At 46.9% G+C, this 12,202-nt stretch overlaps 1 protein-coding gene and 1 long non-coding RNA gene across 3 annotated transcripts in view; one reads left to right on the forward strand and one right to left on the reverse strand.

Annotated features, from left to right (window-relative positions):
- BTD (biotinidase) overlaps positions 1-12,202 on the forward strand; it is a 291,215-nt gene that overhangs the window by 57,518 nt on the left and 221,495 nt on the right. The gene's annotated exons all lie outside the window — the stretch shown is intronic.
- The window catches only part of LOC146788838 (uncharacterized), a 58,646-nt gene that overhangs the window by 742 nt on the left and 45,702 nt on the right, over positions 1-12,202 (reverse strand). The window lies entirely within an intron of this gene.

Consider the following 12,202-nt stretch of genomic DNA (forward strand, 5'->3'; position numbering starts at 1 on the left):
TACAATGCAGAAGCAGTTGTCACAATTGGCCTTCCCATCAAATGTACTATTCTTGGCAGAAGGAATATGAACTATAAATGAGGACTGTCTGCATTAAAAATAGCTTTTTTGGGGGGCCTCCAGCACTGTTCGGGAAAACGACTGCAATTCTCTCGGAACTAGGCATCCCTCCCGCTTTGGTCCCCTTGAGACTCCACCCATCCCCAAAATAGATTAAACAGCTGCATTCCAGCTCCATAGTCAAAGAAAACTTTAACCCTACATCCCATCAGAAGACTTCTACACCACCTTACATGCCTTGGTCCTATCATCGGTCAATAGAGGCAGCACTTTACCATTAGGGCTCCCCAAACAAAGCTGTCATAGCTGTCTTAGACGCAGCTGTCTAACTTGTCAAAGGCACCAAGATGTTAGACCATGTTACGCCTATCATACGATCACTGAAATATTCCACTCCCCACGCCCCTTATTGCCAGAATTCACTTCAAATTGGCACTCGTAATTCACAAACCCATGCACCTACTCCTACCCTCCTATATGAAAGACAAACTTTTGATCATTGGAGATGATAGAGGTACCAGGTGCAAATCACGATTGGCCTTTGAAATCCCCAAAGTAGGAAAACAAAAACCCTGACCCAGGCCTTCTCATATCTTGCTCCAACACTCTGGAAAACCCTGACCGAGGCCTTCTCATGCCTGGCTCCAACACTCTGGGGAATCCCTGACCCATGCCTTCTCATGCCTGGCTCCAACACTCTGGAAAGCCCTGACCCAGGCCTACTCATGTCTGGCTCCAACACTCTGGAAAGCCCTGACCCAGGCCTTCTCATGTCTGACTCCAACACTCTGGAAAACCCTAACCTAGGCCTTCTCATGTCTGGCTCCAACACTCTGGAAAACCCTGACCCAGGCCTTCTCATGTCTGACTCCAACCCTCTGGAAAACCCTGACCTAGGCCTTCTCATGTCTGACTCCAACACTCTGGAAAACCCTGACCCAGGCCTTCTCATGTCTGACTCCAACACTCTGGAAAACCATGACCCAGGCCTTCTCATGTCTGACTCCAACTCTCTGGAAAACCCTGACCTAGGCCTTCTCATGTCTGGCTCCAACACTCTGGAAAACCCTGACCCAGGCCTTCTCATGTCTGGCTCCAACACTCTGGAAAACCCTGACCTAGGCCTTCTCATGTCTGACTCCAACTCTCTGGAAAATCCTGACCCAGGCATTCTCATGTCTGGCTCCAACACCCTGTAACAATCTGCCAGGGGACATCAAACAATTACAACCCGTTAGCTATCAGAAAAACTTGAACCCGGACTCAAAATCAAACCTATTCTAAAGGACTGAACTATTTGCTGCTGCTGTTATTTTGTCTCCTAGATATCGCTTGTATTTCCCTGTTCCACGTGAAGCACCCCATTGCCATGTGGCTGAGTCTGCGCTACATAAATGAAACCGATACATTGACTAGCTATTGGATTTACTTCTAGACAGGATTTCATTAAAATGTATATTGCAAGAGGCAACTATTAGCTAAAAGAACAAGCACTTCCTACCTAAGTTAATTGTAATGTGTACAGGATGGCGCAGTCTGCCTAAAGTCCAACTCCAAATTTGAGCCTTCTGAGAAACCTTTCTCCAGTAACAGTTTTAGCAAAACCTACAACATGAGCTTAGGAAAAGCTGTTTACCACCCCCACCCAGGCCAAGTGTTAGAAGTGAAAACAAACCAGTTTTTGTTTTTATAATGATTTAGCTCTGTGTAAGTTATTGGTATAGTGTTAGGCCAGACTGATTATTGTTAGTATTTAGAGTTGAAATGTTAACATGCCCACACATATATTTAACAAGCATTGGCAAAGCCAGTAGGTTCCACCTTTGGGGCCTACTGGCTTTGCTAATGGTTCCAGCCATGCTGCACAGCATCAGTGAAGAAACACGGAGGGCTGGTGAGGGGAGGGGACAAAAGTAACACAGTCAAAGCAGCATGGAGTGCCTGGAGGACATGTGGGAGGGGGCTTGAAGCAGCAGGAAGGGGACAAATGGGGCAAAGGACACATTGGCAGAAGCACTTGGGTCAGAGATCGCAACAAAATCATGTGTGAGGGACAAAAGCATATGGGTGAGAGTGACATAGAGCGCGGCATGTGAGGTAGACATCTCACGAATACATACTCGCAACGAAAAGGAAAAAGTAGCTCCCACAACACAAGCAGTGGAAGGTGACAAGTACTTTGGCCATACTCCAGGGGAGGGTCAAACACAAGAAGAGGATGTACAGTCCGCACATGTTTAGAAATTAGAAGGAAGCAAGTGGAAGTGGCAATGAATCTAACCCCTGAGCCCACTATAAGCTACCAAAATGTCTTGAAATTGACAGCACATGCTGTAATTAAGGCGATACCTAAAAAGGTAACAAAAGCTTAAAACCTATGTTCGATAAAAGTGGCTTCAGCCTTAAAACGTAACATCTTTATTTAAAAACCATGTTGTACACATTTCCGCTCCATATAGAGAAAAATGGACTTTCACTTTATTGGCATTTTTAAAAAAATATATATATTTATATTTATATTTTTTTTATAACATATGACGTGATCGTCAATGCTTTGTCGTTACAGGGTGGCAGCCCAAACTGGCTGTGTTAGTTGTAGTACAAATTCAGCTTCCGTATGCTTCGGTGCCCCCCTATCCACGGTCCCAGTAGGAGGAAAGGAAGGAGTGAAAGGGGAAAGGAAAGGAATTAAGGTAGAGGGGGAGAGAGAGAGAGAGAGAGCGCGTAACAGGAAGTTTGCTGTTTTCTCGTTGGATTCTTGGTCCGGTGGGGGTGTGCTTACACTCCCATTGGTCTGTGTTGTTCTGCCTATTCACGGCGGATGGTATGGGCCTTGGAATTTGTCCAAAGACGCCCACATTCCCCTGCATTGATGTAAGAGTAATAAACATAATGTGACTCAGCTCATCACATAGAGAAAACAGTGCATCAGGTATAAAGAGCTCTGTAACGTGGTTTTATACATTGTCTTTTTAAGTGTAATCAATCAATGTGGTCCCACCAGACACCCCAGATGTTATGGTATTTGCATGGACATCTGTGGGGGGTGTATACCGATTTCTCTGCCATCGTACTGGCATCCGTGCCCTTGGACCAACGTGGGGGGGGGGGGAGGGTCTCTCTTGGCCTGGCAGTGTCTTTCTTGGCCATAATCAATCCGATGGCCACCAAGCAGCGTGCAAGCTCCCGGGACTAGTGATGGTTTTTGAATAATGTCTGATATTGTTGTCCCTATTCTCTGAGGTTTTTATTGTCGTTTTCTTTAATAAAAAATATTTGGAACATAAAACCTTTTTTGTAGTAACAACCTCATCGCAGCATACATTAATTAACGTAAAATAAAAATCATTAGTAGCATGGGATTTTTATTAAATGTTTTACAACATTGAGTGTTAAAAAGTTGTCTCATTTCTGCTTTAAAGCCGTGGTGGTAACTTAATCCCCCTAATCATGGAGAGCCAATGGTCTTCCTGCCTCTTGTGTGTGTCAGTTTCACCTATGACACTTGCCTCCTTCGAGGGAAGGGAATCTCACAGATACAAGGGAGCCTTTCACCGCACGGCATGAGAGCAGAGCTCCCTAAGAGTGATGGAATAGGAGCAGATCTCCCTAAGAGTGATGGAATATGAGCAGATCTCCCTAAGAGTGATGGAATATTTCGTTGATCATCTAGGGCAGGCGGGGGCCAGAAGCTTGGACAGAGAGGGCGAACAATCGAAGTGTAGCCTAGATCTAACCGTGTGGATTTCATTAGCAATGGAACTCACAAAATGTTTTGTTTGTAAAGGTATCCAGTGAAGACAGGAACTATCCCACAGTGAAGTAAAATCTAGGTGGGAATTGTACAAGAAATGTAGTCTGATTGGTTTAGGCCGTTGTTGATCATCACAGCTGAGGAGTTCTTAAACAAATCTTGCCCAGTGCTCTCCATATAGCTGCCTGGAACAGAGGAACATAGAAGACTGCCTACAGTCTGCTGGAATAATCTGCAAGCGCCTGGTAAAGGACGGAGGTGAGAAGCCGCTTGCTTGGTCTTGAATCTTAGGAATGGACAGGCTACTGTGAAGACTTGGAGAATCAGCCAGCATTTTATGGCCTCACATTGACAATGGGGGTCCATAGCTTGACTGGAAGGTTTCCTTCTGTGGATCTTCTTTCTTCAGACTGGGAAAGTGTGGACTTTCTTGAGGCATGGAAGAAAACTAGCAAGACCAGAATTGCTGGTCCTTTGGCTGTGGGCCTGTTTGGAAGTGGGGGGGAAGCCTTTTCATCACTTGAACCTGTTTTTTCTTGTCCGGGATTTCTTCCCTAAATGTTTGATGACTTTTGGAGTACAAGGACAGAAGTTAAAGTCTTGTGAAGAATAGTCTGCTACACGTACTACAAAATGCAGTTGATATAAGGCCCCTTTGCGTGCATTTTCCTTTGTGTATAGAAAATGCTGAAAATTTAAAACAGCAGAGAAAAAAAATCTGTATGTAATTTCCAATTTGGCTGGATTCTCTTACGTGAAAATAATCTTATGATGAACTAAAAGTCTGAGCAAATGTAAATTGTGAAAATGTGCCCCTTGTAAAAATCTTGAGCTATGTATACCAAAAGCAGTGGCATTAAATATGTGCTCCTCAAGGTTTAGTGGTTAATGGAGATGTATGAATGAAACTGGACTGAAACTTAATGCAACAAAAACTGATGCCATATTTGTAAGTCTCGCCTAGACAGCGCATGCACTGTCTCTTAGAACCCTTTTGTTTCTACCAGTGGGCTTAGAAACCTCCTATTCCTTACTATTGGTTGGCTTTATTGCCATTCTCATTTCATTGCTTCTTTATTGGCCAACTGCTGTAGGCTTACTTCATTTTTTGTCTTTTTGTATCTGCCCTGGGGCATGGACACATTACTTGTATCGTTCCACTGCTCATTTTTTGGGTCTATTTTTTTTCTTCAATGTTTAAGTACGCTACCAGAATGTGTTGTTTTCAGCTGGCTCCCTCGTGTACTTCTTTTGCTCTATGTTCTTCCCCCGTCCATATTGGCTTGACCCCACTTACCCTTCTTCCTCCCGTCGTCTGTGTAGCTCTACCCTGCTGATTGGGGGGAGGGGCACTATGCTGCGGCGAGTGGTCATAACAATTTTATTTTGTTATGGCGGGTGAAGGGGGCTACACGGACAACGGAGACGGAGCAGATGGGTGGGAGGGCTTGAAGAGGGAGGCAGAGGGGAAAGCGCTTCAACGTGGTCAACTGTGTCCGCTCACATCTGAGCATCTGTTGGAGGGAGGGGTGAAGTGCTACTCCTATCCATAACGGCCTGAGTAGTATATAGCAGGATTCCTGATTAAGGCAAAACTGAACGGAGTTAATGCACACTCTGTGGCTCACTTCCTCCCAGATTCGGCAAAGAGAGAGGTGTGCAGCTCCCTCTGCGACTGTCTTTACTACTTCTTTAGAGCAAGGGGAGCCTTCCTTGCTTACATTAGGGCGAGAACGCCCTCGCTATGGCACTGGATTCCGCAACTACAAACTCTGACTAGGTGACAGAGCCGGTGTCGCATGCCCTCTCTTTAACCTTTCACTGGTGTACGGTTAAAGTGAAAGCATCTTTCAAAACAGTGCATCCTATTTGAATGCCTACACAAATAACCTCATCAATACCTGATGGACAATATTCTTTCTTATTCTCCTCTATGAGAGCTGAAATCCAGCACATTGAACTCCCATAAATCTCGCTTTAAGTGGGAGGGGCTGTTCAAGAACGACTGGAATGACCTTCCCCTGTAACTCTGTAACCTTCCCTCATGTGTTTGGTTTAGGAAGACCCTAAATAACTTTTGTTGTAGGGTGTCTTTCTTTAGGCCTAAGCCTACCAGATAGTGCAGCTGACTGGTTGGAAAGACATATTGGGGACATGTTGGAAGCTGACCTGGAAATGCATTCCTCCCATTGCTTACCATTGGCTTTGTCTTTTGTCTCTCATTTGCATGCTTTCTTTTTGCTGGCTTTATTTGTTTTAGGCTGTTCAGCTTGAGTTAGATCCTCCCATGGAGCATAGCCTTTTTACTACCACCCTGATTGTCTCCTATTTTTTCAGAACTGCTCGCTTTTTGGGAACTCGTTTTTGTGAAGTCCATCATGAGAATGCATGTTTTAAAGCTGTTTCTTATTGCACGCTTCTCTCCCCCACCGCTCTCTGTATGGCTTCTGTAAGGCATTTTGTGCATACATTTGACCAGAAGCACCTGAATATCCTCGCTATACAAATACTCATAACATAACAAGCTGTTTTGGATTTGCCTCGGTTTTTGAGGTACATTTTATGCATGAAAGTGTATGTTTTATTTAGAGCTTGCTTTTCACCGGACATGCTTCCCTAGCTGCCCCAGCATGCCTTTTTCTGGGATTCCGGAAGCCGTCCTTTTGTTAGGTCTCGCCTACGCAGTGCACATGCGCTGAATAGGAGGACCTTTTAGCCGTCGTTCAGCTCTTTTTCGAAGCACATACTCGTGCTTGTGACGGCATACGCCTTGCGCGGATGCATAGCGGCGCGCCACAAGCACGAGTATGTGCTTTCAAAAAGAGCAGACTGCGTGTGCACGCACGCACCACTCCCTGGCCAAAAATATCAGCATTAGTGAATGTGCTTTAACGTTTACACATTGCTTGAAAAATATCAGCCTTAGTTATTCACTTGTGCACGGCTCTTTGTTTTTTTTATTTATTAGCCATTCACGCACGCGCCACTCAAGGGCCAAAAATATCAGCATTAGTGAATGTGCTTGAACATTTCCGCATTGCTTTTAAATATCCGCCTTAGTTATTCACTCGTACATGGCTCTCTTTTGTTTTTTGTTTTTTTATTAGTCATTCACACACGCACCACTCCCGGGCAACAAATGTGACCATTACTGAATGTGCTTTAACATTTCCGCATTGCTTTCAAATATCAGCCTTAGTTCAGCATTAGTTATTCACTCGTGCATGGCTCACACTGACTCTCTTACTCTCACTGACTCTCTCACTCACACTGACTCTCTCACTCACACTGACTCTCACTCTCACTGACAGACTCTCCCACTCTCACACTCTCACTGACTGACTCTCCCCCTCTCTCTCACTCACTCTCTCTCACTGACAGACTCTCACTGACAGACTGACTCACTCTCACTGACACTCACTCTCACTGACAGACTCTCACTGGCTGACTCTCTCACTAACTGACTCTCCCACTGACTGACTCACTCACTCACTCACTCTCACTGACAGACTCCCACTCTCACTCACTCACTGACTCCCACTCTCTCTCTCACTGACTGACTGACTCACTCTCACTGACTGACTCACTCTCTCTCACTGACACTCTCACTGACTCTCCCCCACTCTCACTTCTTGACTCACTCTCTCTCACTGACAGACTGACACACTCACTCTCACTGACAGACTCTAACAGACTCACTCTCACTGACTCTCCCCCGCTCTCACTGACAGACTCTCACTGACAGACTGACTCACTCTCACTGACTCACTCTCACTGACTCACTCTCACTGACTCACTCTCACTGACTCACTCTCACTGACTCACTCTCACTGACTCACTCTCACTGACTCACTCTCACTGACTCACTCTCACTGACTCACTCTCACTGACTCACTCTCACTGACAGACTCTCACTGACAGACTCTCACTGACTCACTCTCACTGACAGACTCTCACTGACAGACTCTCACTGACTCACTCTCACTGACTCTCCCCCGCTCTCACTGACACTCTCACTGACAGACTGACTCACTCTCACTGACTCACTCTCACTGACTCACTCTCACTGACTCACTCTCACTGACTCACTCTCACTGACTCACTCTCACTGACTCACTCTCACTGACTCACTCTCACTGACTCACTCTCACTGACTCACTCTCACTGACTCACTCTCACTGACTCTCCCCCGCTCTCACTGACACTCTCACTGACAGACTGACTCACTCTCACTGACTCACTCTCACTGACTCACTCTCACTGACTCACTCTCACTGACTCACTCTCACTGACTCACTCTCACTGACTCACTCTCACTGACTCACTCTCACTGACTCACTCTCACTGACTCACTCTCACTGACTCACTCTCACTGACTCACTCTCACTGACTCACTCTCACTGACTCACTCTCACTGACTCACTCTCACTGACTCACTCTCACTGACTCACTCTCACTGACTCACTCTCACTGACTCACTCTCACTGACTCACTCTCACTGACAGACTCTCACTGACAGACTCTCACTGACAGACTCTCACTGACAGACTCTCACTGACTGACTCTCCCACTCTCTCCCTAACTGACTCTCAAAACTCTCTCTCACTGACTGACTGACTCGCTCACTCTCACTGACAGACTCTCACTGATAGACTCTCACTGACACTCTCCCACTCTCTCACTTACTGACTCCCCCACTCACTCTCACTCACTGACTGACTCACTCACTCTCACTGACTGGCAGACTCACTGACTGGCTCACTCTCGCTGACTGGCTCACTCTCACTGACTGACTCACTCTCACTGACTGACTCACTCTCACTGACTGACAGACTTTTACTGACAGACTCACCAACTTTCTATCACTCACTGACTGACTGACTCACTCACTCTCACTGACGAACAGACTCTCACTCACTGACAGAATCTCACTGACTGACGGACTCTCACTGACTGACGGACTCTCACTGACTGACAAACTCACTCTGACTGCCTGACTCTCACTCACTCACTGACAGACTCTCACTAACTCTCACTCTCTCTCTCACTGACTGACTGACTCATTTTCACTGACTGACTCACTCTCACTAACAGACTCTCACTAACAGACTCTCATTGACTGACTGACTCACTCTGACTGACTGACTCACTCTCACTGACTCACTCTCCCTGACAGACTCTCACTGACTCTCCCCCGCTCTCACTGACTGACTCACTCTCTCACTGACAGACTCTCACTGACTGACAGACTCTTACTGACACTCACCCACTCTCTCTCACTCACTGACTGACACATTCACTCTCACTGACTGACAGACTTTCTCACTCACTGACAAAATCTTGCTCACTGACAGACTCTCCCACTCTCACTGACAGACTCTCCCACTCTCACTGACTGACTCTCACTCACTGACTGACTCACTCTCACTGACTGACTCACTCTCACTGACTGACTCACTCTCACTGACTGACTCACTCTCACAGACTGACTCACTCTCACTAACAGACTCTCTCACTAACAGACTCTCTCACTAACAGACTCTCTCACTAACAGACTCTCTCACTAACAGACTCTCTCACTAACAGACTCACTCTCACTGACTGTCTCTCCCACTGACTGTCTCTCCCACTGACTGTCTCTCCCACTGACTGTCTCTCCCACTTTCTCACTGACAGACTCTCACTGACAGACTCTCTCTCACTGACTGACGTTCCCACTCTCTCTCTCACTGACTGACTTTCCCACTCTCTCTCACTGACTGACCCACTCACTCTCACTGACTGACTCTTCCACTCTCTCACTGACTGACTCACTTACTCTCACTGACTGACTCACTTACTCTCACTGACAGACTCTTACTAACAGACTCACCCACTCTCTCTCACTGACTGAATGACTCACTCTCACTGACTGACAGAATCTCGCTCACTGACTGACTGCCTGACTCACTGACTGACTCACTGACTGACAGACTCTCACTGACAGACTGACTCTCACTGACAGACTCTCCCACTCTCTCTCACTGACTGACTCACTCACTATCATTGACTCACAGACTCACTCTAACTGACTCGCAGACTCACTCTCACTGACTGACAGTCTCACTCTCACTGACTGACAGACTCACTCTCACTGACTGACACTCACTCTCCCTGACTGACTGACTCACTCACTCTCACTCTCACTGATTCACTCACTCTCACTGACTCACTCACTCTCACTAACGGACTCTCTCACTAACACACTCTGACTTACTGACTGACTCACTCTCACTGACACTCTCTCACTGACTCTCCCACTTTCTCACTGACTGACTCACTCACTCTCACTGACAGACTCACTCACTCTCACTGACAGACTCACTCACTGACTGACTGACTCACTCTCACTAACTGACTCTCCCACTCTCACTCACTGACTGATTGACTCACTCACTCTAACTGACACTCTTACTGACAGACTCTCACTGACTCACTCTCTCTGACTCACTCTCTCTGACTCACTCTCTCTGACTCACTCTCTGACCCACTCTCACTGACTCACTGACAGACTCTCCCACTCTCTCACTGCCTGACTCTCTCACTGACACTCTCAATGACAGACTCTCACTGACTCTCTTCTCTGACTCTCTCTGACTCTCTCTCTGTGACTCTCTCTCTCTGTGACTCTCTCTTTCTGACTCTCTCTCACTGACTCACTCTCACTGACAGACTCTCACTGACTCACTCTCCCACTCTCTCACTGACTGATTCTCCCACTCACTCTCACTGACAGACTCACTGACTCACTCTCACTGACACTCACTGACTCACTCTCACTGACAGACTCACTGACTCACTCTCACAGACTCTCACTGACTTACTCTTTCTCTCTCACTGACTGACTCACTCTCTCTCACTGACTCACTGACTCACTCTCACTGACTCACTCTCACTGACAGACTCTCTCACTGACAGACTCTCTCACTCTCCCACTGACTGATTCTCCCACTCACTCTCACTGACTGATTCTCCCACTCACTCTCACTGACAGACTCACTGACTCACTCTCACTGACAGACTCACTGACTCACTGATGGACTCACTCACTCTCACTAACGGACTCTCTCACTAACACACTCTCACTGACTGACTCACTCACTCTCACTGACTGACTCTCCCACTCGCTCACTCACTGACAGATTGACTCACTCACTCTAACTGACACTCTTACTGACTCACTCTCACTGACTCACTCTCTCTGACTCACTCTCTCTGACTCACTCTCTCTGACTCACTCTCTCTGACTCACTCTCTGACCCACTCTCACTGACTCACTGACAGACTCTCCCACTCTCTCACTGCCTGACTCTCTCACTGACACTCTCAATGACAGACTCTCTCTGACTCTCTTCTCTGACTCTCTCTCTCTGACTCTCTCTCTGTGACTCTCTCTTTCTGACTCTCTCTCACTGACTCACTCTCACTGACAGACTCTCACTGACTCACTCTCCCACTCTCTCACTGACTGATTCTCCCACTCACTCTCACTGACAGACTCACTGACTCACTCTCACTGACAGACTCACTGACTCACTCTCACAGACTCTCACTGACTTACTCTCTCTCTCACTGACTGACTCACTCTCTCTCACTGACTCACTGACTCACTCTCACTGACTCACTCTCACTTACAGACTCTCTCACTGACAGACTCTCTCACTGACTCACTCTCCCACTGACTGATTCTCCCACTCACTCTCACTGACTGATTCTCCCACTCACTCTCACTGACAGACTCACTGACTCACTCTCACTGACAGACTCACTGACTCACTGATGGACTCACTCACTCTCACTAACGGACTCTCTCACTAACACACTCTCACTGACTGACTCACTCACTCTCACTGACTGACTCTCCCACTCGCTCACTCACTGACAGATTGACTCACTCACTCTAACTGACACTCTTACTGACAGACTCTCACTGACTCACTCTCTCTGACTCACTCTCTCTGACCCACTCTCTCTGACTCACTGACTCTCTTCTCTGACTCTCTTCTCTGACTCTCTTCTCTGACTCTCTCTCTGCCTCTCTTCTCTGCCTCTCTTCTCTGACTCTCTATCTGCCTCTCTTCTCTGCCTCTCTCTCTCTGACTCTCTCTCTCTGACTCTCTCACTGACTCACTCTCCCACTCTCTCTCACTGACTGACTCACTCTCACAGCCTCTCACTGATAGACTCTCACTGACTTACTCTTTCTCTCTCACTGACTGACTGACTCTCACACTCTCTCTCACTGACTGACTGACTCACTCTCTCTTACTGACTCACTGACTCACTCTCTCTCACTGACTGACTCACTCACTCTCACTGACAGACTCTCTCACTGACTCTCCCACTCTC

Source organism: Triturus cristatus, chromosome 10, assembly GCF_964204655.1.
Source record: "Triturus cristatus chromosome 10, aTriCri1.1, whole genome shotgun sequence".
Lineage (NCBI taxonomy): Eukaryota > Metazoa > Chordata > Amphibia > Caudata > Salamandridae > Triturus > Triturus cristatus.